General features: G+C 36.0%; 1 protein-coding gene across 4 annotated transcripts in view; it reads left to right on the top strand.

The window, feature by feature from the left end:
* LOC100643941 (connectin) overlaps positions 1–26828 on the top strand; it is a 349916-nt gene that overhangs the window by 151642 nt on the left and 171446 nt on the right. Inside the window, exon 1 of one of the 4 annotated variants that reach the window (XM_048408877.1) lies at positions 6018–6494. The exons of the other annotated variants lie outside the window; for them this stretch is intronic. The gene's annotated coding sequence lies outside the window, so the exon portion shown is untranslated. Of the gene's footprint in view, positions 1–6017; positions 6495–26828 lie in introns of those variants that run through there. 4 annotated transcript variants of the gene reach the window in all.

Consider the following 26828-nt stretch of genomic DNA (forward strand, 5'->3'; position numbering starts at 1 on the left):
AAGATTTTTAATTGATAATCGTGTTCCTTTAGTTACGTTGCGAACCAGTCGAGTATCTTTGTCCTTTTACGATCTTAAATATCATCTTTTGAACAACAAACGGTACCAGCCTTTGCCTGAATAATAGTATTAGTTCTATCATAGTATTTGCCTTAATAATAGTATTGTCCTGATATTAAAGTTCAGACAGAAATAATCTAACGTCCGACTAACGTAGAAATCCTGCGATTCTCAAAGAAACAACGCTACTAGACTGCAGATGTGTAAGCATTCTTATATTCGTACGAACATAAATAAAGAAATTGAACTTTTCTCGAACAAAAATTTATTCGATCTACTAAATTCTATGAAATATCATAATAATGCGTTGGTATTAATAACGCACTCTGTGGACTTTTGCACCCTTGAATTCTCGAAAAATGCAGTCTGTGTGGTAATAATTATGAAATAAGCTAATCTTCCAATCTTCCAATTTTGACAACAAGCCTATGTTTCCCTTAACGAGGCACGCGCTTTTCACGATCGATTTTCAAATTCGGTTACGGGCTACTTTAATCTGATGGGAAGTTACCTTCGAAACTTGGTCTCTGTGCTTTCGCCACGATAGTGTTGATTAATTTGTTCCGAAACGGCTTATCTGGTCGCACTGGCGGACTGTAAATGCAATCGAGTCACGCGGTGTCGGCGAAGGCTAACTCTCGCATAGTTGCCACAACAAGTATTTATCTTTCCGATAGTTGGCTCGCAAGAACTGAACCACGCCGTTCGAAAACACGGTTATGCCGCTAACTCTGGACCTTCCTCGTCAGATTTCACTTCAGATTTCTCGTTAGTCTCAAGTCGTTCATCGGACCAGTGATTAAGTTTCTATGCAGTTTTAGTTTCCGCAGGATTCGAATGAAAACATGATCTTTCTCAAGATAGATCTGCATTTCGGTTTCATACTTATTGGTTCTGACGGCAATAGCTTTCTTGTTTGGTACAGAAACTTCCGCGATTTTATGAAAACGCGCGATCTGTAGATTGGTTTCTAACTTCCTGTAACTAAAACAAACGTTCGTCTAATTATTGACGAAAAATTCTAAGGCTAAAGGAATAAAGGCTGCGGAGGAAACGCATAAGAAGTTATATTTTCTGCTTTTTGTAAAACGGCAATTCTTATGTTCGATATGCCGTGAACTAAACACGAGCTATTAAAATAATCGTACGTTACACGATATCAATTGACTGATTCTACAATAAAATACGTATCGCTACTCTATCGAAGTCTTGAAAATGTTAGTTATATGTTTTTACGAATCTTCGTGAAATTAGCTACTTTTAGAAAGCATGTATTTATAAGCGTAATGTTTCTAAACGATGAATGAATATAATCGAAAATTTCATGCGAAATTCGCCATTTACTATCGATCGAAGATTCCCACGTTTAAACACCAATTTCTATTGTTTAATCAACGTAATTTCCACCTCTGTTTCCTATCCCAGAACCAATCATTTTGATTCCATTTCGAAAGCGGAGCACTGACCTCCCTTAAGAAAGCCGTATACACATTCCCACGCATTCGATCGATTTCAAATTGGATAAGGTGTGGCAGAGCCGAATTAAAGCTCACGAGGCCCTGAGGATCCCTTCAAGGAAGGGATCCCTTCGATGAAGGAAATTAAGATGAAATTTTTATTTTATTTTGTAATAAATTGTATTAAAAACTTTTTAGTACCCATTTTTAAAATACATTTGCCTTTTTTGAAATTTTTCTTAAGGTAATTTTCTCGTTATACTTGCAAGATAAAACGTATTTTTCTCGAACAGCTAGTCCCGCGGCTATAGACACTCCCTCTTCGCCTCTTAATCCGCGCGTGAGATCAAGAGAAACATGAACCTCGACAAAATTATTTATTCGATTATGAAATAGATGGAACATGAAACGTATCGGCCAAATGATTCTGCTCACGTTTCCAAGACTACCTGTTAAATTGTGCGATGTTTCTCTCTCTCTCTCTCTCTCTCTCTCTCTCTTTCTCTCTCTCAAGCGAGAGTCAGTGCCTGCGGAACTGAACCACGGAAATTCGACGAGCAACTTAGTACCGCGTTGCACTCACCGCGTTTGAAGAAAATCGAAGCGGAACCCCTTTAATGCCGCCATGTTTACAGAACTTGCGTTAATTTAACTTCTGTCCTACCCTATACGGCTGGTATTCGATTTATTCGAACGGTTTGCCGGTACTTCCGACACTCGCTCGCGCATTCGCAATTTTGAAGAAAGTCCATCAATTATTTGTCCGAAGTTTGGAACGATCACAGAGACAGAGAGTCAGTCTAAAGTTAACGTATGATATTACAGATGCGAAAGAAGAATGTTTGGACTTCTCGGAACCTTTAAGAGGCTTTGATTAGATGCGACAGAATTTCTAAGAAATGATCGCATTGAACGAGAGAAACAAGGAAACATAGAAGGAATTAGAAACAATGATAAATGAAAATCTTTTTAATCCGTGAAATTTATCTTATTGAAACGGTCTGGGCATAACCTATTATTGAGTCTACTCAATTATGAGTTATCTCCCCGTAAAGTTCAAGAGTGCAAGGTATGCGTGGCGCATTGCATCGAAGTCCTGGGAACGTTCCTCATGCGCATTTAATGGTGGGTAACGCACGAGTGGCTCCTCAATAACATACGTTATTGAACCATCCAGCCGACTTCCCACCAGCTCCGTCTACTGAAATGGAGCTGAATACCTTCGCGGTAAGAAAAGAAAATTGCGATAACGACATCGATCTCCGTAGCTGGTCCATCGACATAAGGCTCTGACAAGATGCGATGCGCTTGTTTATGGTTTTTCTCAACGCTTTTACAGCCGAGGCGGACGATTCATGTTGGGTGTGTAATAATCACATTGCAATGTGTAAACATGAGATGTAACTATAGTAGAATCTTTTTGTTCGCTATTAGTTATCATCTGAATTGATTGTAACCAGATTTAAAAGCGGATTTTTATGCATTTAAGAGAAAATTAAATATGTAAAAGTGTAAAAATGTATTATACGATAGATAGAAAAATTTATGCAAAAATGAAATCTCTTTCCTCGTTATCTTGAACGGTATTGATAAAAATAGAAATTTACAGAAACATCGAATAACTTTGTCTTCATATGGGAGAAATTATTTTATTTAGTTCTTCTCTGGTTATTTTACGAATTCGAAGTAAAATTAGAGGATCTCGAAATTTTCGCTGTAAAATTTAAGTTATTATAACTTTGTGAAGAAAAATCGTACAAGTATTTGCTTGACGTTATTTTAAAGAGCAAAGTTTCTACCTTCAGCTCGCTGAATTGACTTTCCTTTAGAATTTAGATTCTACGTGGAAGTAGAAATAGTAGTCAAAAAATATAGAGTAAATTCTTAAAAAAAAAAAAGAACAAAAATTCTTTTCATGATCGCATTATTAATTTAATAGAATTCGACAGTATATTTACATTACATTACATTAACTAACATCGAATTGAATTTTCTATGAAAGACTTAAAATTTGCAGAAATAGGAACACAGAAAGAAACCGATTAAATATCCATAGCGTTTTTCTGTCACGATTTAATTATAATAAAGAAATTATAATTTACTTATAGCAAACAAGAATGGTTTGTAGGTCGTTATACGTCGATACAGAGATTTATGATCTATTGGTTAATTCCCTAAACCGGGTCACCGTTCCTTCGATAAATGGAGATCGCTACGGCATCCTGCCGCACGGTATAATTGATCATTTCTCGAATACACCCACTGCAGCTAATGTACACGCGCATCCTGATGATTTGTAATTATATTGGCGATTGGCTGTCGCTTTATCGAGCGGCACTGTTAACGTGAAATTTATCGGAAACTGACGGTAATTCGTATAATTGTTGATAGTGTAAATTGTCGGTAAAACGAATCGAATGTTTGGTCTATAGTTTTCACGTTATTCATAGATCATCATACGGTCAACCAAAATCGTTTTCAGATTGATTCTCTAACAATTTTTTCAGAAATTATCGGGTCTAATGTTACTACGTTCGTCGATTATAATATTTACTTAATATTATCCGAATTGAATATAAAGGCTGTAGAGAAATAACACGACAAATTTCATTTTACATTGCTTTGTTCAAAATTGCCTTTTTATTCGATCTTAGGATTAAATCTACATTTTTCTGAGTTTTAATAATTCTACATTTGACTGGACCTAACAAATTCCACTCTTAACCATTTTCTATCGAAATATACCTTGTCATACTTAATCAGAAAACGACATTAAAATTTAAAAATCAACAAAAATGTACTTGTATTATTTTCTCCGAGCTTCGTACGAACCAATTATCTTTCCGCTTTAAACAACCGCATCGTTATAAATTTTTGTATTTTATATTTATGTGTCTGTCTGTGTAAAGTTCAAAACTAAATACAAAGCAGCAGGATTAGTATTTTAGTATGCTAAACACATGAATCCGTCAAAAAGCTATGAAAGCGAATGCACGGACATTTGTTAATTTTATTCATTTGATATTTTCCAAATTTAATAGGAATTAATTATCTTTCGCTTTAAAGTACTGTTTCGTTGGAAATTTTTCTGCTTTATATTGCTGTGGGTGTATTCGCAGAAAAATAAATATAAAATTTCAGGATTAGAGTCTTAGTATATTGAACGAGGTAGCCACATGCTTTATATTAATTCGCTAGCACATGTTGAGAACAATGCGTGTTACGCGTTAAACTAAAAGGCCGACGGCCCTTCGCAATCGTTTAATACATTTTTTATTTCGGGCCCGCGAATGAGACACACGGATGAACACAAAGGACAGTGAAAGCGTTAACTTTTTTAATTAGTAACCGCGACATACAACGCGGCAGAAAAGCTGTCGTTTTACGAGCGTGAAAATCTGATTTAATCATCGCAATTAAAATAATTTTTCAGCGAGGTAAAAACGTAACGCACCAAGGATGATAAATTGTTGAGTCGTTAAATACTTGTAGTCGTTGCGATAACAATTTTACAAACAAATATCATTTTGATAGATCCAATTTTCACCAATATTATTTCGCTATGCAACAATATTAGCTGTCGAATATCGCTTAAGGCTCGAGGTAACAATTGACGTTTCGATGACGTAGGGAAATATTCCTTTATTTTCAATATTTTATATGTTCAATGCATGAAATGTTCCAACACTCCAAAATACCATCGCGTGCAGATCGTCTCATTTTCCAAAAGGTAAATGGAACAAGTCAAAGGAAATAAAAGGAAGAGGATCTAAAAGAATATTACTTTCATAAAGATACTTCTAAATAAAAGAAATAAAAAAATAAAAATTCAAAGATATTTATTTCCTGTTCTGTAAGGTACAAACTAAAAAATTAATCGTCTATTAACCGTACTTTAATTCGCTAATCGTCCACGGACCAGTTACAAAGAAAAAGTTGACAAGTATCAATCGTCAACTTGCCATTCCTCAATTCGTAAACCTAAATGTTACACCCTCGATCAAACTCCCCGTTTATGGAACGACAAATCGTAAATCTCTTGCACGCTAATTATCCACCCTCAAACATCAAAATCACCAGTTAAACGCATGTTGAAAGGGCGAAAACGTCGCCGAATATCCCGGCGATAATTCGAAGCTCAACTTCCAGCCAAGCGTAGAAAGGCGTCGCGTCGGGAGCTGTTCGAAGGAGCGAGTTAATTGTCCAACTTGTAAAGAGTATGAGAGAGAAAGAAAGAGAGAAAGAAAAAGGAGAAGAGGGCGAGAGTTGCACAATTCACGGTGGACGTCATCGACTTAAGTGGATATCATTTGATCGTGCGGGACCTTTTCCTCCGACTAGGGGACCTTTCCTCCCCCATTTACGCAGGGGGGATGTTGCGAGTAGGGGGGACAGAGTGGGGCAGGCATTTTCGTTATACCTGACCTCGGGGACGACTTTGTACTTTGTTCGGAACGAGTCAGTCATGCTTTGCCTTTCGCTTCGAAGGCATAGTTGTCGTTCTGCTCGTTAACGCGTGTCGTCCCATTCGAAGCGTAACATATACACTGAAGCTTATTGTTAGTGTTTCATACTTGTGTGCGCGACTTTCTCTGTATTTTTTTTTCTTAACGTTCATTAACGAAGTTTTTAAAAATATATCGTAAAATATCTTTGAACGTTATTAACTCTTTAACGATGTCTTCGAATATTAAATTTTATTAAATTTTGAAACAACATAGTGGAATATTGAACTGATACAGTGACTTTGGATTAATATAGTGAACCGTCGAAACAATTTTTTACGATTTCTCGAGTTTCTGAATATCGTGAACGTTAGAAGGAAAGTGAGTGTTCCTGTGCCGATTAGAGAGAAAATAGTTTCAATAGTGGAAGACAGTCTGATTTATCATCCGCTGTTTGGCTGGACGAATGTTTTAGAAAACCCTTGGGCCTCGCCGACTTGGAGAACGCCCGCGTGAATTAAGCTGGCAAAAAGTAAGGCGATTTATCTATCGCTAGTCGATATCCGCGTTGATTTCTCTCAGGAGTTGACTTATTAAGATATTTCGGCCGACGAATGGATTTCAGGAAAATTTTACGAATATTATACGCAGAAGTACGATCTGTTATAGGCCCAAACTGGTGAAAACTGCCATTTTTAATATTTTTAACCATTTGTAGCTTACAATAACGTTAACCGACTTCGATGAAATTTTTAGTATGCGTGTAACCAACATAAATCGATAAATCGATAAAGTATTTTTTTAATGTTTGCTAGCCACGAATAAAAAAAATTGTAACCGCGACCTTTCTCACTTTCTTCGTGATTTTGATCAATTACAATTTTTTCAACATTTTTTTTACGCGTCGTCTAACATCTAGCGAACTATGTAATTTCTAAAATAAAAAATCCAGAGCGTTTGGTCCAATATTAAAAAAGTTATTCCGCTTTAAATAGCGCTCAAATATATGCGAGTCACCGTATTGTGTACATACGCAGAGATTGTATCGTTTCTATTTTGGAATTTTGCTTTGGAAGAAATAGCTTTAGGGCGTGAGATGTAAACACTTGACAGAATTTCTTCTACTTTTTGCATTTGTTTCTGAGTTTAAGGTTCCCTAGAAGTTCTCTGGCAATTTCTAATGCGACGAAATACTGAGCTTTGATTATGTTACAGGCGTCGAATAATCATAACAAAGAATAGAGGAGAAAATTTTTAAAAAATATACAAAAGTTGTACAAAATATTTAAAGAATAGAGATCAATTGGCACAATGTAGGCGGTTTTATTGATGCGCGTGAAAAGTTTTTTTACAAAGAAAATTTCATCGAGAAAAGCGCAGCTCCGTCTAGCCGCTGTCGCGTTGTTTTCGTAGACTTTCTCGTAACATAGGCAGCGAGAAGAGTTTCGTAAGACGTGACAAAAGAGGCTGCACGCTAATTTTTTAAATATTTTAATTATTCTCGAATTTAATAACCCGATTCGACCGATAAATCCTCTGAAACTCTGCGAGAATCGTATAATTTGAAAAAATCGAAATTCTTTGCTCAAACATGTAGTCAGCAATCCTTCAAATGACAAGACAAAGGGAAAAGATTTCAAATAAAAATTGGTCCGAAACTTAAATAAAAATATCGTAAAGCAGAATATCCCCCCCGGGTGTAATAAACATTTTAAAGTCTTCAAAGTAAAAAGTCACTGGTAAAGTACTCGATGAATATTTCCAATAATCCCCCACTTTGTAGTACGTTCGGCACGTAGAAACGGTGACACATGACGACCCTTAACCGCACCCTTAATGTGCGAGTCGATTCCGTTGAAGTTGCATGGGAAAATCGGCCGTTAAATTTGCGATTCAGCCAGTAAATATTGGGTATCGGTGTAACGAAACTGCATGCTCCAAACAGCTATCCAGCCCAACCACCCTATATCAAATATATATTCTGAACTGACGCATCGTAAACACGCGCGGACTGACCACGATCTGACCGTACTCTATCTACAGGATGAGGTCATCAAGGGGATACGTTCAACTCGTCCCTTTCGTCTCTTGGCATGCATAATACAGCCTCGGGAATTATTTTTTAATTATTTTAAGAGTCTTTTGTTTTATTGTCTTGTTTGTTTTATTCGGTGCATAGTAATTTGTTTTTCAGTTGGTGAATTGACAAGATTTAATAAGAATATTTGCTATTTATCCTATGATTTATCTTCGTACTGAATCCAAATATCGATTAAATTTTAGATTTATATTATATATATTAGATTTATATATATAAATATATATATTTTAGATTTATAGATTTAGATATCGTTTCCTACCAAAGATGTCCAGGCTTATCGTAATACGATAATTTCATAACGCGCGAGAACTAGAATAGTATGCTTGCAAATTACTCTAATGGAATTACTTTAGTTTGGTATTGATCGGGAATTTGATAATTTCAATTAGAGATTTCGAGTGCTTTTATTACGAATCTGTTGATTCAAGCTTTATTGGAAACCTTAATAGCTAGATTAACGGAACGATGATTAGATATTTCAAGGCGGTAAACGATGTTTATCTCGTTTATTATAGTAGATTTTAAAATATTCACGATACGTGTACAGAATTGTTCGATGTTATTAAGAAAATAAAAATGATATAATTATGTAACTGCGACGATCATGTAAATCTGAAGAGAGAGGAACATAAGAGGAAGATGATAATCTTTTACCTACCCACCTAAGTATGAATTCATAAATCCTGCTGCAAATTCGCTCGGTACTTTCAAAGTATGGTGTGTCAGAGAAAAACGATGGTATCATCCTTCGTAAAGCAGATTATTGTCTGCATTCAGTGTTCAGAGGTTCAGATTTGGGTGGCTGGAAAAGTTTGGAGTACACAGGGCGAGGCACTTGAAACAGACCACCCAAATAACTTCCTGACTTCTTGCAGATAAGGTGGAGTGTTTCAGATAAAAGTTTCTAAACTCGTAGCGAGAAACCGCGCGATAAAAATGAGATATTAAGTTCATTGCTGCTTCTTCATTTTTTCACTATGCATTCCTGAGGCGAACTGTTTACGAGATTCTTTCGGTCCTTCGCTTTTGATTTCTGTCAGATACGCGGACATTTTTCAATAATCTCGCCTATAAGAACGCCCCCAGACTATCAATTTAAGTATATCGTCGGTATTTCAAGGTTCTCAATTGATAGAATCAATATGTATTGTTCAGGCAATATTGTTAATATTCATTGACAAAGTACATTGCGAAAATCTTGAAATATTGACTATATCGTTCATTGTTTAAGGGGACACTTCAAGAATCGAAGTTTTGATTGTTCTACAGGAAAGATAGGAAGTATAAATATTTTTAAAAAATTGCACCCTCGTTGTACGAATTTTTCAAACATCTGTTAAAATTCTTAGATGGATTTGTCATTCGTATTGTAATAAATTATTTCTGTTAACGTTATAAGAAGAAATCGAATTTTTATGAATTCGTAAATAAGATACGGATATTGTCATGAGAGAGGAAGCAAGTTTAACGTTTAAAACTGCGCTGTGCTTCATTTAAAAAGACTCATCTTTTCGCAATTATCCTTAAACGAACATCAAACACGAAAGTATCATGTTTTTCTCCAGAAGATAAATTACTTCCACAGAAAATCATACTCTGGCTTAATTACCCCGAGACAAATATTAGACATCGATCTTACGCTACCTTATAAAAAAGTCTTCTTAATTTCCTTAACTCTCTCGGCTACGAATAGAATACTATTTTTATGGAATTATGAAACAATTACAGGTCACGATAAAATATGCTGTCTCCGTATACAGTTTCAGTCGGTCTCCCGTAATTTCATCTCTAAAGAGGCAATTTATCATTTGTTTTCTATTATCATTATTGGAACAGTATACGTATCAGCTGAAACTCCATTCTTTAAACGAATAATACCCGTCAAACATTTTTCTATTAACAAAAAATTGCACCGTCATAAAAACTGAATCTAAACTTTATAATCCCATTTAACCATCATTTCTCAAAATATAGTTAGAACCGCCACGCATCATCCAGTCCATTTATAATATATTTTGCAATATTTCACGCATCACGATATAATATTTTTATAATATCGGACAAATTGAGCGGAAAAATTAACCTTCTTTTTTGAATAAAAAAATATCCTATAAACCACGCATCGTCCACGTAGTCGAGATTTCCTCGTGGAAATAGTCCCATAGGATACTCGATCGTGACGTAATTCCCGAGCCACCCTGTACACGCAGTCCGCGTCCATGCGAGAGGACGGATATCGGCTGTGTATGTTTGCGAGCTTCGTGGGGTTAACTCGCAACGCCGGAAGCATTACCAGGAATCAAGTTTACGTTTCCTGATATGCGTATTTCCAGACCGTGACATATGATTTAGACGTCATGCAGGCTTCCCCGCGGCCTCAGGATCACTGCCACGCGCAACCCCTGTTTCCAGCATCATCGTCACACGTCGAAACTTACGCAATTTTACGGGTCGAAGTTACACGTTTCCTGACGTGACCCTCCATCGAACGTCTTCCACCTCGTTTTTCCCTCTTTTATTTCCTTATTGTATCATCTTATCCAACGATTTAATCGGATACCCGATATTCATGTCAATACCTTTCTTCCTTCGATGGTTTCCTTATGCATCTCTTCTTTCTCGTTTTTATCTCTTCAGCGTAACATCTTGCCTATGACACAATGGAATTTCGTGGATCGTTTTGCGATTTTATTTGATATTTCGTATTTATTAAATATCGCGTTGGTAACTGGTGGTACAAGCGTAAAGGGGGTGATTCTACGCGAAAAAAGAAATCGAAAATATAGAATAAAAATTTTTCGTTTGAGGCTTTGTTTTCGAGAAAATCGACTTAGAAAGTGTTCATAGAAATGTAATTAGAAGTGCAGAAGTACGTGTTCGGCAGAATGGGCAACATTTTCAGCAATTTTTCTAATAATAAACCTTATGATTACTTCATATTATTTCATTATGTATTCCTAATTTTCCGTTACGGCAAAAACAAACTTAAACTGCGATAATATCCATCGAGACAACGATCTACAGTGAGATCCGTTATAACGAGACGCGATAAAGTGCACGCGTACCGAGCGAAAATTCAAAGTCGATTTTCTCGAAAACAAAGTCTCGAACGAAAAATTTTTATTCTATATTTTCGACTTCTTTTTTCGCGTAGAATCACCCCCTTTACGCTTGTACCACCAGTTACCAACCACCTTGTATATCGTGTAAAAAATTTGACTCTTATCGTGTTTCAATTACGAATTCGTCTCAGCTAAGAAGTTCTTTATAAATGGAGAACCAAAGAAGATCTAAAATTACGTTATTCGTTTAATTATCAAAAGGATAAGAAATAGAATTGTCTGGCTAGACTGATCCAGTTTAAATTACCGACATTTATTTCTAAGAAATCCGATAGAAAAATATTCTCCGCAACAGAGCAACCGATAGTAACGTCGCATCTGTCCTAATTCATTTGAAACGTTTAAACGATTGAATTTCGCTGATACAAACGCGAAGCATGACAAACACGGGTCGAATGGAAAGCTAGATGGGTTTTTAATGCGTTACAGGAAACTTCGTACAGGAAATAAAGAGCCAAGTGAATTACATCGACGTTTTATATTGTCTAACAAAAATCGAGTGGAAGTCGAACCAATTCTCCAAAATCCCAACCGGTTATTTATTACGGAACAAAACCGATGCCAGCAAATCAAGAGATTCGCCGTGCAGTTTCATGTGCAACTTTCGCTCGTCGATGCACGCAACTTTTGCTTCATGAAATCTCTCGGGGAATTTAATCGAACAGCGAACAATAACACGAATCTCTGGTCTCTGATATAAAATATGATGTATTGTTTTATTGGTTTCAATTAACACCACCCACGAAACAGGAACCATATATTATTCTGAATTTTTCTTTTTTTTTTGGAATTTCAGATTGTATCGCTCAGTCTAATAATACAAGTAGATTCCTACCAGTAATGAAAATTAAATCTACCAATATATTTTTTTTTTATTGAAAATTGAACAGTGTTATGTAGAAATTATTTTTATTGAGATAAATTTTATTTACTTAAAGTCACGTTTTATGTTATTGTTGAGAATTGTGGATCTTAATTGCCGAAATAAAAATAAAGGAACACTAAGGTTACACTTAGAATTCATATTAAAGTAATTTTAGATTTATTTAATAAACGATTTCCAGGATCTTCGTCGATATACATTTGCACGCGTCTCAGCATTCTCTTTTTCTCACCATCTTCCATACCACACTACCAACGAAACAGTTACATTCTTCTGTTCTTGGAGACGTTGTGCACACACATACTTCCACACACTCGTATTCACATACGTGTGTCACTAACACGTGGCCAATCTAGTCTAGCATACATAATTATACACATCTCAATAGCTATATTACTTTTTTAATATTTTTATAAATATGAAATATAATTAACTATTCGTGATGGATAGACTTATCGTTCTACTTCGTATAATTACCACTTTATTCAATCAACTCGTTTGATACTGTAGTTCCTAATTAATAGTAATTAGAGCGTCTCTAACTCGTAATTTGCTACGTTCTCACGAGGTCCACCGGATAACCCTCTCGTAAAACCAAACTATCCGAAACCGTTTCAGACGCTTTTCAACCAGACATAAAAATCTAGCACCCCCCTTAAAGACGTTCCTATAAAGTAATATACAATTCGTACAATTCCGAATATCATAAACTTTTCGTCAAAATAAAGAAAACATCACGATGATAAAACTTCGGTATATAATAGCTTTCAAAAAATATTCGATAGGTATATTTGTTATCGATCTGGACGCATGGAAATTGCTCTTCAAATTGAGGGTAGTAAACATATCTCCCTCAGTATCTCGTAAATTGTTACATCTAGAAAAATGGTGTAAATGGATGGATTTTATATTTTTCGAGCAACGAACTTTCATTCGTTTAAATAATGTATTCGACGTTACTACGTTTCGCTAAACTTTTCCCGTCGATTTCTATATATAGACTGTGCGTCTGATTAAAATTGTTAACTTTTTTTATAACGTTTCTGCTGTTTTCGAGGTAAAAAAACCGATTTAAATTCTTTTCAAACAATTTCACCGTTGTCCATATTTCATAAAATAATTCGAAAAAGCTGTAATCGAAATATCAAATTTCAAAGCCAAGTAATTTCTCAAACATTTCCTCGATTGAAACTTTGAAACTTGGGCAAAACGTGCTCCACATCTATCACCCTTCAATTACCTCCAATTACTGGAACACCGACAACCCGTCACTCGAAAAACACCCCTATTAATCTCAAATTCTATCGTTTACAAACAAGAAGCCACCCCTTCGCTTGCTTTCCCTTTGCGGTTCGTTAGGAATTCCAGTGACCAAAATCCGCGTGACAAACTCGTCAATTACGATCGATCGGTCGAACGAACGACGAGAATAGGTACAGGTGACTCGTTGCACGCAGTTTGCAGGGCGCGATTTAATAGAGAAATCTATTTGCGCCATTGTATCGGCGTGGCCGATTCCAGAGCCGCATTGACGCGATACGAACGTGTAGGAACGTGAAACAGCCCGCAGGCGGTTCCAGTCCTTAGCCTGCCGATAATATGGGCTTGTAATTAAAGCTCGATGATCGACGTACGCCATCCTGACCGATTGATCGTTTGTAGCCTGTCAAGTCGCGATAACGTCACCCTGAAACTATGTTCGCATCAACATTCTTAAAACCATTGGTAGATGGAAATTTTCTTTCATTTTAGCTTTGATTACAGGGATAGGCTTTCATTTGATAAACCGCGGACTGATCGGTGAAAAGTAGTTTATAATTTGAGAGCGTAAAGTTGTACTTGAACGATCAACTTTGAATACTTTTATTCCGAGCGATTACAATCGTTATTAACATTCGTCAACCGGTTTTCTTCCCTGAAACCTAATTTTCCCCATTTAATCATCCCCCGGTGAACTACATTCTTTTTGTATTTCAAACTACGCTCGCCCGATTTCCACGACACAGCGTTTTCTCACCGATTCCAATTCGCACCGACCTCATTAGAAAAATATTCACAATCACCTCGTCGCATTTCCAACCGCTTATCCGTTCTCAACTCGACGTAAATTATGTTAGTTGAGCTGCGACGGGCTTGAACACGATTTTTTTCATGCGAGATCGACGCGTTATAACTCGGCGAAGCGACGTTTTATTGCCAGCCATGGCGTCGTAAATCTTTCACACAGCCCGTCCCGAAAGTTCGCCGGCCGCATTTGTAGGAAATTCATTTGAAATTCATTTGAAATTCATTCCGACAGGAGAAGAAGTCACGGCAATGCCGGAGACTTTTAAAACTCCTCGCCCTCCCCGATTTAATTACTCCCCGTAACACGGTTTTCTCATAGTCACGAGCAAAATATTCGTACACTAATTCAGGAAGGTATAACTTTGGAACATTTAACAACGGTGAACTTTTACGTTCATTTATCGTATATTTCTGTCGATATGTAAGGCATATCGAAATTTCATTAGCATCGTAACGAAACTATCGTGATTGGTAAGCTTTGAAACCGATCTGAAAATATATTCAAATATTTAGACCTATCTATAATTACGAAACATTAGAATCTCATAATAATTATTATACATTCTGCATATTCCACTTTTATTTTAATTTTATACCATAGTTCCTCTAGCCTTATGAATATTTTATTCTCCGATTGTATATTTAATTTCTCACGATACATTCAAAATTTCACGCTCTACCGTCAAACTACGACTATTTTTCATTGACAATATATCGTCGACAACTGTCTTCTTTAATGTTTTATCCAATGATTCGTTTCAGCTTCTGAAACAATTTTTAATAATCCGTGTTTTCATTACCATTTACCTCTACTCGCTACGTACCAGCATACGAGACATAACTTCTGAGATTTTGCAAATGACGTAACAGAGTATTATGCCTAAAGTGGCCATCCTCTATTCCATACAAACCAACAACTGGTTGACTAATATACTGGTTGGTTAATTAATACGCTTGCGCCATTAATAACCGAGACGAAGATATCCAGAGGGTTTAATTCGGTGCGGCGAGTTAGCGCTCTAAAAGGCCATATTGTCTAATCCACTTTCCTGGAAACGGCCCAATGAGTTATGCTGGCACCCGCTAAGCAACATTCAAGAGACAACGCTTCGATATTGTTAATGCTACAGAATTAATATAATTCTACCAGATGGAAGAGTGGAAACTATTTTAAAAACACGAGAATCACAGTAATATTGAAATTCCCTTTTCACTGCCAAGGTTCATCAAGTTTCTATAGAAGCACGTTTGATCAACGTTACAATGTTTCACAATATAAAGACGACATTTTTATTTTTACGAGTATTCTATGACACGTATTCTACGCGTATTCTATGACAATTTTTGTTACCATACGATATTCTAGTAAATGAAACTCGGATCTACAGCGGACGTGTTAAACAATAAAACAGCAGTAATGTAACAAAAGAACACTGTACCCGCTGTATCAAACGCAAAACCTCAAAAACCATACCACAAAATAGGTAAACTTTATCGATCGGTAAAAATTCATTAGAAAATCCCCTGCGAGTGATCCTTAAGCTCTTTAAATACAGATTCGCCAATCAACCCCTGGTAGACTTAACAGTTTTCCTGCGAGGTTTCGATGTCCAAGCGGAGGGTCGCTGCTTCTCCTTGGCCGGCCATTAATTTCTCGAGCACGTAGCCCACCGTTCGTGTTCTCTTTTTATATTTCGAGTCACCTCTTCCTGAGGTAAGCGGCGTAGAAACTTCGTGTCCCGCAAACGAGTTCCGAGCCAATGCGGCGCTAGGGTTCTGCACGGTACAAACGTGCGGAACGATCTCCGCTTTTTCTCCGACAATCCCCTTTCCACTATCGTCCGTCTCTTCGGTTGCCATTGTTGCGAACGGGTCTGCGTCGTTAAGGCTGCAACTTCATAAGCGACAACGCGGTTTCTTCTGCGTGTCGCGACGCAAAAATGAACGACTTAATTGAAAACCGGGTAATAGAGTTCGAGCTTTAGGTTTCGTGGATTTGCGCCAACTGCAAATTCGAAATCTGACGTTGTATAGTTTAGGGATTTCGTTAAATTAAATTTCAGCTTTTAGTTTGGCTCTTTATAGCGCGGTTCAGATTGGTTCTCTGTATAGAGAGTTTAGATTTCGTGGTATAGTTTCGATTTTCCGGATTATTGATATTTAGAGATATTTTGTACGTTTATCGTTTCAAGATTTCGTGCGAGAAGATTTGAAATCGTTGTTCGGTTTCTTGTAGCTTCGTTTCTTGCCATTCGTATTTCTTGTTTTGTAATTGAATTTTTATTATTATGTGTATTCATTTTTTAGCAAAGTTCATATCCTATTTGCATGGACTAATCGCTAACAAGATAGTAGGCTTTGGATAGCAACTCTCGAATTTTCTGAACGGTTGGTATTTAGAACTTACAAACGTTGCAATATTTTATTTTTACACTCGTATCGAAACAAATATCGACACGATGTCGTGTAACATTCGTCTCAAACCTCTGTGGTATCACCCATAGTTTTCGGGATATTTCGTATTTCCGGATAAAACGGACACTCTGTACATCGAAGATCGTTTTCACAGCGGAAACATTCTACATATTCTCAGCTGATTCCAAATTTACGCTAGAAACTCTGAAACAACTAATCAACTTGCACCTACGTTACATTTCTTCGAACCACAACCGATCTACTCCAACTTGTCTGCTACGCAACGAACATTTGCTTCTCTGCTCCTTTTCGATACTTTTTGAAGTACCGACAAACATGGAAAAATCGAGGGAACAATAACGAAGAAAGACTCTTGGTTCATCGATGCTCTTTCCTGAACTCGACCTAACTCGACCTAAAAAAAAGAAAATTAGAAAAGATGATGAAAATACGCTACTCGAAACTTGCTGTTTCGGTTTGAGGAACCAAACGTTTGCTATATTTGTTTATAAACGTGTTCACGACCACGTCGATCATACGTTCAGTTGAATTTCATCATCTCGTGCTTCCTAGCGCGCATTCCGCTTCGCCTGCTCGAGATTTAGCCGGCCAACTCGGTAGAAGCATTTCCTTTTTGTCGCTGTGTCGTCGTTTCGCGAAACTTATGCGTTAGACTATCCCCTCAGTCGAAAGTGGCTCGTTTGACTCGCGTGGCCAACTTCCAAGATTTTCTGCCGGTCTGTGAAATATTAAAATTACTCGCACCAATTGGATCAGAGCTATTGACGATGCATGCACCGGAAACTGGTTCGGAAAAGTGGATTTGGGTGGTTGGTAACGTTTGTTGGGAAAGTTTGGGCGAAGAAACATTATGACTAGGGAGATGGTTTGGATTTGACAGGAGGATGAGTCACGTTGTAACGAAATATTGTTGAAACTTTAAAGCAACTGTCTAGAGATTCTGTTAGACATTGGCGCGATTGACTGCTATTGAAGTGAAAGAAAATGGTAATTAGGGAGGTCATTTGACAGGAGGATGAATTGTGCTATACGAAGTAATAAATTTGCGAAAAATATTAAAAGATTGAAGAAAGAGTGATTTTTGGGGAAAAAAGATTTCCACGTTAGCAGCGATTAGAGTGGTTGATGACTGTTATTGAAAATGTTGAGCAATTAAAGCATCAGATCGACTGTAAAATTCTTATTGTCAAAAAAATAAAAGATTCAAGATGTTTGAAGATTGTATTCAAACTTTAGTCCTATGTAAATGTTAATTAGGACATTGCTACGTTGCGCTTTTAAACAAAATATTTCCTTGAAAGAGTCGTTTAAAAACTGCTACCGGGTAAATAAGAACCTTCTGGAGAACTTCAAAGAGAGTTATGAAAGCGGAAATTTAGTCATAGACAGTTAGTCAAAAACATCAGTACTTTAACTCAAAGACTCCACTGCGTTAATAAGTTATTCAACTCACGAAGTAAATCACGTAGTAAAATGTAACTTTAAAATTCACTCCAAAAATCATAGAAGAAACTCTTCAACAAACAGCTCTCAGTTTATACACGTACTCCTATATAATAGTATTAAACCAAATTTAATTGAAACCAAACATTTAGGACCACAAGATTATTAAGCTGGTTTATTGCTTCTAAGGAATTTTAAAGACAAGTTTCGTTATAAAAACTTTCACGTATAAAATCACTTTATTATGCGTATAATTTATTGTCTATTTTTTTCTTTTTGTTACAATTGTTTACCATTTTTCAAGAAATTTTGTTATTCCTCCTTGACAGGAGGACAAAATTCTTTTTGCGTTTAGATCGCGATACAAATATCACGTTTAAAGGGAAAGGAGGCAATTTTTCGACATTAAACTTGCATTTCCCCTAGAGCATCTTTCAATATCGCAAAATAGAATTTATTTCCACGGCACATCAATGAAATAAATTAAATAGATACTGGCCGAGCTTCTCGGCCATAGATCAAATCAATCCAATTCAATTGCAGAATGAATTAAGAATAAAATTCAATTAGAAAGAGAAGGGATACGAAATTCTTGCTTTAATCACGATTGCATTTCGTACCTCTCGTTTCTCCGAGAATACCGTCCTTTTGAGATTACACTGACACTTTCTTGAAAAAATCCTCTTGCTTCAAATAATAGAATTCATTTGAGTAGCACATCAAAGAGCACCGCGTTAATCCGGCAGAAAAATTCGAGTCTGCTTTACAAACTCTAGGCGCACCGTTTTCTCTTCCTCTCTCGCGCCCTTCCCCACCCTTACCTCCCACTTTCTCGAAAAAAAAGCGGAAAAAGTTAGTGGGAACGCGCGAACCTCCTTTTAGCGCAGTTGTGATTCTTGGAGCGTTCAGCTACTCTTCGTTATTTATTTCTTTCCGTTCCCCTGCCTCGTTGCCCCCACGTTTCGCCTTTGTGGTAAATTATTGTCGTTCTCCTGCCTCTTCCTGCTTCCGTCTTCCACGCCACGACGATGCCACGTCCTCGTCGTCGGGTGCTACGTACGTGGTTGAAAGCCTGACAAGTCGAAGGGTAAAGGACCCTGCAACGTAGTAGATTCAAATTTCGCGAAGAACACCACCAAGGATTTTTATCCGCCTGTGACGATATATCGTTTGAAACGTCCACGAGGACTAAATTTTATGGCGTATTGCACGGTTAATTGGGTCTTGTGGTGAACAAGGACAATCCTCTGTTCGTAGGGTGGTTTGTTGGAATATTCTTCTATTAAATTGGAACTACGTTTTATCGCGTTTCGTATAAATTATATTAGAGAGAGGGATCTCTCATATTATATGATACTTTAATATGAAATTGTATAGCTGTGACTTTTGAATTATTTCTTTACGTTAAATAAAAATTGCAAACTTTTTATTATATTTTGTAACTTTGTATTATTCAATGTACTTCATTTATTAAACTTTTTATATTGTTAAATTAATATTGCCAATATCCGTGTGTCGATGGAATCATTTTTCTATATTAAAATTGTATTTTCGAACGTTTACGCTATTAAATAGCCGTCATTAAATATTGCAACAGCTATATCACGTAGCTTTTATAACCATGTTTTTATATATCTTTAAAACTCTATGTTATTAATCATGCTATTGAATTTTTTTCATTATTAAAATCCTGTCACTCTCTGGACTTGTATAGAAATTTGTATATTTCCCTTTAATCTCCTTTTACGTTATATCAATATCGTATTTTACTGAAGTTTCAGTAATATTGTATCAAATTAAAACTCTGTTTTCCAATATTTTGGGAAACTCTTTTTACCAAAATTAATATTGTATTTTCTTGAACGTTGAATCAATACATAGTCGTTTTATAAAACATAGATGAAAAATAATTTATTCTCATTTTTTCTCTCCGTGTGCAAAATTACAGCTATCCATTCGAAATCCCATTGATTTAGGAAGAATCCGCGTGTTTACAATTTTTAAAGGTCGTCGCTTGAATTTTTGGTACTCGAGCCAGTCGCATTTTTAGCTGGAACATTTCAGCATTAGCATAAGGTACAATGACAAGTGATTTGTTACTGGCTGTCTTGCTCGCTGGGGATATTTGCTCTTTGAATATTTTTTCGCATTGTAAAAGTGAGATTTACGAGCGTAATAGAACGATATCTCGATAGTTACTCGTATCGTGTAGTCAGCTACTAAATAATACTGATTAACGCCACGTTATCGTTCTACGTTCTATTCCATGCATTATTCAAGCACAGGACTGTAGAAAAATTATTGGATAGAATATTCTATTATACGTACGTATATCGACCTACATTCGAAACCAAATTTCCGTGCATGATGCAATACTGTTGCTGTAAATCTATTGTAGAACGTTCCTTTCTGTATTACCTCGATCACCATTTTTTCGTGGAATTAAACCTTTTTGCTGCGTATTGAAATAATGGAGTATGGTAAAAACCGGTGTTATTTGGTTATATAAATGCGAGAGAAAGATACTTTATATGTGTGGAATGGAAAATTCGAATGAAAAAAAAAAAAACAAAAATAGAAACTAAAAGAAATTTGTTACATTTTTTTCAAAAGTTTTTCTTCCTCTTCCATAGTAATGTTTCTAAAAGCATTCAGAAGGATAGTCTGGATATTCCGATCGGTTTCTTAATAATTCGAAAACATTCTTATGTCTGTAGATTTTCATCTTCTTCGAGCGAAACAGTATCGACGAAGGAGATTAAATAATTCGAAGGTCGTAAAAAATGCAGCGTTCTGTTAACAATAAATACGCAGATTTTGATAAAGAAAATCATCCACACAAATGAACATTATATATCGAATTTATAAAATATGTGTTATAGGGAACGAAACCTATGCAACAAACTGATATTTATTAATTTAAAAAAGCCTTATAGGTCCCTTATTCAGAAAATTTCTGAATTATTTGTAGGACACGAATATCGTTCGAAACTTTCACGCGAGATCGAACATCCCAAGATGAAATCGGTCGACGTTTACCGGTCTTAAGCGGCGATGTAACAATTTTTCTCGGTGAAAAGATTATCCTGGTCAAAGATCCCGTGGAAATCGTTGCTCTGCCACCGGCGCGAAGAGTTCCTCTAATCGCGTAGATGTCAATAGACGGATAAATCTCGGCGAAGATTCACGTTACCACGAGTAAGAGCGTAGGAGTGGGTAGCTTTTAATCGTTAAAACGTCGATGAGCGAGCAAACCGCTTCGGAAATGGGCAAACAAACCTGATGGCTGTGAGCTTTCGCCGATTCGCAAAGACAGGCCGACGTTCTTTTCGTGGATGAAACGAAGAAAAGTGAGCAACGTGATGGAGCAAATAAAAGTTATACTTGAGAGGTTATTAAAGATCATCGATATTTCTTGATATTCAGATTATCCATGTTCAATAGTATTTATCAAAACATTGATAATATTGTTTAGAGGTCGATAACGCGAGAATTCGCAGGATGTAGCATGTATTAGCATATTTGTTAATTAAATGGAATTTGTCGGCATGTTAACGATATCATCAATATATTGAATTACGGACAACATTTCGGTATTATGAATATTTACCGATAATTGATAGCGGCGCCATTTCTAAAACATATTTGTGGTATATAGCGAGTAGATAATACTAAATTATCGGAATGGAAAATATTTGTTTCTCTTCGTGATCCGATGCATAGTTTGTCGGCGGTTATGGTTTTCGATCGAGCATCGATATTTCCTGCGCGAAAATGCGAATTTAATGAACAGACTGGCTGAATGCAAGAAAAATGAAGCAAGAACAGAGCCAGGTTCAGAGGAAACTTGCTCGCTCCTGTTACCGTTTTTCCACTCTGATTGGACGAAGTGTTCGCCTTTCTCGGTGCGTGCTTAAAAACAAACGTAGTTGTAAAGTTGGTTAAGAGTCCGTGGAATATCGAATAAGCAGCTTAAGTTTGCCATTTAATTAAATAAAATAGGAAAGAATTGAAAAAGTTGCTCGATTTATAGAGATTTATACAAATTTCCAATAATTGCTTAAGAATTCTCCGAGATGTCGTACCGTTTTAATATTAGGTTGTCCGAAAAGTGTCTTTCTTTTACAGATGCGTCTTTTACAACGATGTATCTATATACAAACATGAAACCCAATCTGTCGAGCGTTGTGGTCTTTATTTTGATAGATCAAAATGGATCAAACAGAACAAAATGTACGTAATTCGATAAAATAATATAAAAGCGGAAATGTTGTGCATCCATTATTTCCTTATAAAACGAAAGAAACTTTTCGGACGACCTAATAGATTACTCCGAAATACTTCTTCTTCATTGAGACAATTCGAATCTGAAACGTTCCTAAGTTATCAACAAAATTATAATTACAATTATGACAACATTATTAGAAAAATATAATACAGACTATAGGTAGCATCGAAGACAGCAATTTGTCAAGGTAATTTCTCAAGGAATTTAATTAATTTAATTCCTCTGTCAAGGAATATCGATCACCGATACGTAATAAAGCAAGTAATAAGAAATAGGAATGGAAACAAAAATGACATTCATATGGCTTGGCGGAAAGTTGAAATTTTACAAATTACTTCGCTCTGTTCTCCAAAGTGTTCCCAGTCAAATCCATGGGTGATCGGGCCAAGAAGAAAGTCGCAGAAAGTTACGTTTGTTCCACACTTGTTGGAAACTTTCGTCGATTTTGTCTAACACTTGCCCTTTGCTCGAGAACCTTGTTTGGCAAGTCTCCGCGCAGTCTGCTGCTTAGTAGCTGCCAGTTTGAAATGTGACACCATTTCGACGACTTATTGGGACGATCTTTTGGCGACGAGTCAGTAAAGAAATATCCAGGGGATGAAGGATAGGGCGGCAGATAGAAAGGAAATATCGGATAAAGACGTTGGGGAAATTTAATAAGACGAAGGGATCTGCAAATAATGAATAGAATAAAAATTGAATGACGAGTCTGTTAGACAGTTGATACGAAGGAACGTACTGTCACGAATATTTAAGCCTCTGCTAGGAAGATTAAGAAAATAGTTGATCCTTAGCGATATCCGGGATATTCGTTAAATTGAGAGAACAAACAGTCGCTTTTGGAATTTTCTACAGATCAGACGCATCATAGATCTTTTAACTGTCGTTATAAATAAAAAAAATTGTCGGTGGAAAGTTAGTTGGTTAACAATGACGAGCATTGTGATTAAAATAAAAATAGTAAACTTATTAGCTATTACATACATAACAAAAATTATTCTCGTTAAGGGAATAATTCGTTTATCGGATGAAGAACTTATCCTTTGTAACAGTTAACGAATAAACAAGAATTATATTTGTAACATCAAATTTTCGAAGCATTGATTGAAGTTTGAATAGAAAAATTGATCGAACGAATCTCATAAATTTTAAATCGGCGGATCCGGATGCAACAGTGCAGCGGTTTCCTCGGCTACACTTCAACCCAATAAACCGGCTGATCCAAGCAGAGATCTCAATGATCCGATGACTCATCTCATGCGGAGGACATTGCCATGCTCGATGGACATTCCTCTTGACTGGCATAACACGTGTCGTGTTAAACGAGACTCGGTCCCCTTTTAATTGCTCGTGGCATTGTGGGTGTGAATTCATGATGTCATTGGACGTGGATGATTGCGGTTTAGAAAGTGAAATTTTTGGGGTATGATTATGTGACAGGGGTTGTACGTTGAGGTTTTTGGCTACCGATGTATTATATAGTATTAACTTTATGTTAAAATTAATCAATTAAAAATTAGTTTGAAGTAATACGAAAAAATTGACAGTAGATTCAGCATCCGTGTAACTAGGACGTGGAAATATAGTTTGGATATTGATATCGATTTGGTTATTGGATTTTGATCTGTGCTTTTATCGATATACTGTATTTTTATGGTAATCCTATTTCAGAGATTGCTTTTTTTATTATTTTACAGTATATATCACCGAGATACGGTTTTTTTTTTTTTAAATATAGTTGTATTTTAGGAATCAAAATTCTCTGTTCGTAACGAGGTTCTATTTTTTTTTCTAATTGTGTAATTAACGTCACGTGTACCTTTCTTCATTATCGATTATCACGAGAATAATCAATGGGAGCCAAGGCTATTTTATTTTCCGTTTAGAGAATTATAAAAAAGTGAATTTAACGAGAAAATATCATGGTCAGTATTTGAAGAGTTTCCTAAATTTCTATAAGAAGCCAATTATAACATCTTCTTTCAAAAGCTAGGGAAATCGTTTCAACGAAGAAAAAGAGGATGGTATTATCTCTTTAAAAAAAAGGAATAGTATAAAGATATCTCGACTGAAAGAAAGACCATTTTGTTTGTTTGGTTCTCAATAGCAAACCTACAGCATTTTACCTCAATTCAAGAAAATGCGTTATTATAACATTTCATTTTTAGTGTTTTCTCTACTCAGCCTACTTTCATCTTTATCTGTTTGTCTGAGTGGAGTTAAGCGAAATTTCATTAAGTGAAATGGTTCTCTTAAAATATTCGCTTACCAAATCTGTAGGCTTCTTTTTCGAGAAATATTTCGGTCTTTGAAATACTTGACCGCTCAGGTTTGCAGATCTCTCGCAGCTATCTTTTACAGATATATCGAACAATCTATTTACATAGCTATCCACTAAAAAGAGGTAGCTAAAAGTATACATATATTTCCTATTATTTAGCTTCCAACCACTTCTATCGATTAATGTCAAATTTAGCTTAAGTTATTATCTCTCGTGAACTAATTCCCGAACAAATAGTAGTATCATGTGTAATGAAACTTGTTCATTTACCAATTATCAACTACTATCAAATGCAACAGGTAGTTTTTATCAATGAGTTATAAAGCTTCGTTTAAGTGTCTTTACGAAGCAACTTCACGTAAGTGTCTCTTCGCTTAAATTAAATTACCTGCGAGCATGATCATGCTTCATTGCACGTATAAGGTGACATGCAACAGGAGGTGAAACTTGAAAAGGGTCTTACACGCAGGAGGAAATCGGAAACGTGAAATAACATACACAGCGATGACTAAACTCGAAGAGAGTATTCGGTAGTTAATAGGATCAAATACATTACTGTTATATTTATTTTAATTGCGATGGAATATTTTTGTCGACTGAAAATAGAGACTAAACGAATGATAGGAAATATATTAGGTTGTCCGAAAAGTTTCTTTCGTTTTATCAGGAAATAATTGACGCACAACGTTTCTTGTTTGATATTATTTCGTTCTGTTGAGATAAACACCGCGACATTTCACAGACTTGGTTTCACGTTTGTATGAACGTATACTGTTGCACGAAGCACGTTTAAGAAAGAAAGACACTTTCCGGACAACCTAATGTTATAATTTATGGTACTCTAGAAGGGATGGTGTTTGAAAATAGAAATTAAACTAAGAAGAAATATTCTATTTATGTTAGCAGTTAATGGAATTGAATAATTTGTCTATCGATACTTTCTAGTTTCCTTTCTTCTTTCGTTAACAAGATTATATGCAAGTTTATCGTTATTTAAACGTATCTCGGCCTACGTACAGGTATCCTTTTAATATACGCGAAACTGATCAACCTTCAAATCTTCCTATGCGAAAACTTTATTTTAAAATATAAACTTACTTGTTGGGGAAATTGCCAGGTCATCCAGTGTATTTTGAAATTCGACACACACTGGTAAAGAGAAAGCATTTAAAAAATCATAGATCCATGTAGGTCAATGCTTAGCTTCGTGGTGACGTTTTACACGATCATGTAACCTGCATGTAATGCGAGCCATTAGAACCATTTCGAGGGACGCTCGACCTTAATTGCGGTTATTTCGACGAGATATAGTTTAACATCGCGCCCCTTTTACTTGACAGCAATTATCCTCGAGGTTGACGAACGTCCACGGGAAACTGCCGGTCGACAAATCGACCAGAATCCATTGCTCCCTTGTATTTTTCCCTCTGCATCTAGTTATGCATCTAGTCTATTTTCAAACGCAACTGCCGACGTTTTGTCTTGAATTATTTCTATGCATCACCGAAAAATCGTTACATCGATATAATAATCGTCGAATAATATCTATCAATTATCGTGAACGCGAGTTAATTTACTCAGAATGGAATACTTTCGTCTGTGAAAGGAAGGATCTTCTTTATCAATTATTAATAGTAATTTTCTCAGCTGGTTGATAAAGATACGATGTACATGCTAAAATTTGAGAACAACTTTATCAAAAGCAAATATATTTATTGTTTAGTCAATTAATAATTTATAAAAGTACAAAGTAATCAGAAAAATTTAATTTAATTTAATTTAATTTAATTTAGGTTGACAATTTATGGACATACAGTACTACATGTTATATAGTACTATATATGAAAAATGAAAATTATTCATCGAAATGTTTGCCAATCAGTTCACGAAGGATATTAAAAGAATTTTTAATCCACAGGCTTAAAGCAGTTTAAATCAGTTCGAAAATCATTGAACGCAGTACGTACATAAAAGATGAAAATTATTCATCGAAATGTTGTTTCAATTCGATCGCAAATAATTAATCTGCAGAAAATGTTCGATATATAGACGTGAAAATATGCGGAAGTGTTATTGAAAGTTGAAAACCCGTTTAGAGAGATTTCGAACTGAGCCTCAGTTATTAAACTTTCCTTCGGGTAACAGTTAGTGAAATATCGTCCTGGCTAATTACCAAAATCCCCAAGTAACTGCGCCACCGACCGCGGAAAAACTACGACGTGTGAGCCGCAAGCTGCACGAGGAA

Source organism: Bombus terrestris, chromosome 9 (genome assembly GCF_910591885.1).
Source record: "Bombus terrestris chromosome 9, iyBomTerr1.2, whole genome shotgun sequence".
Lineage (NCBI taxonomy): Eukaryota > Metazoa > Arthropoda > Insecta > Hymenoptera > Apidae > Bombus > Bombus terrestris.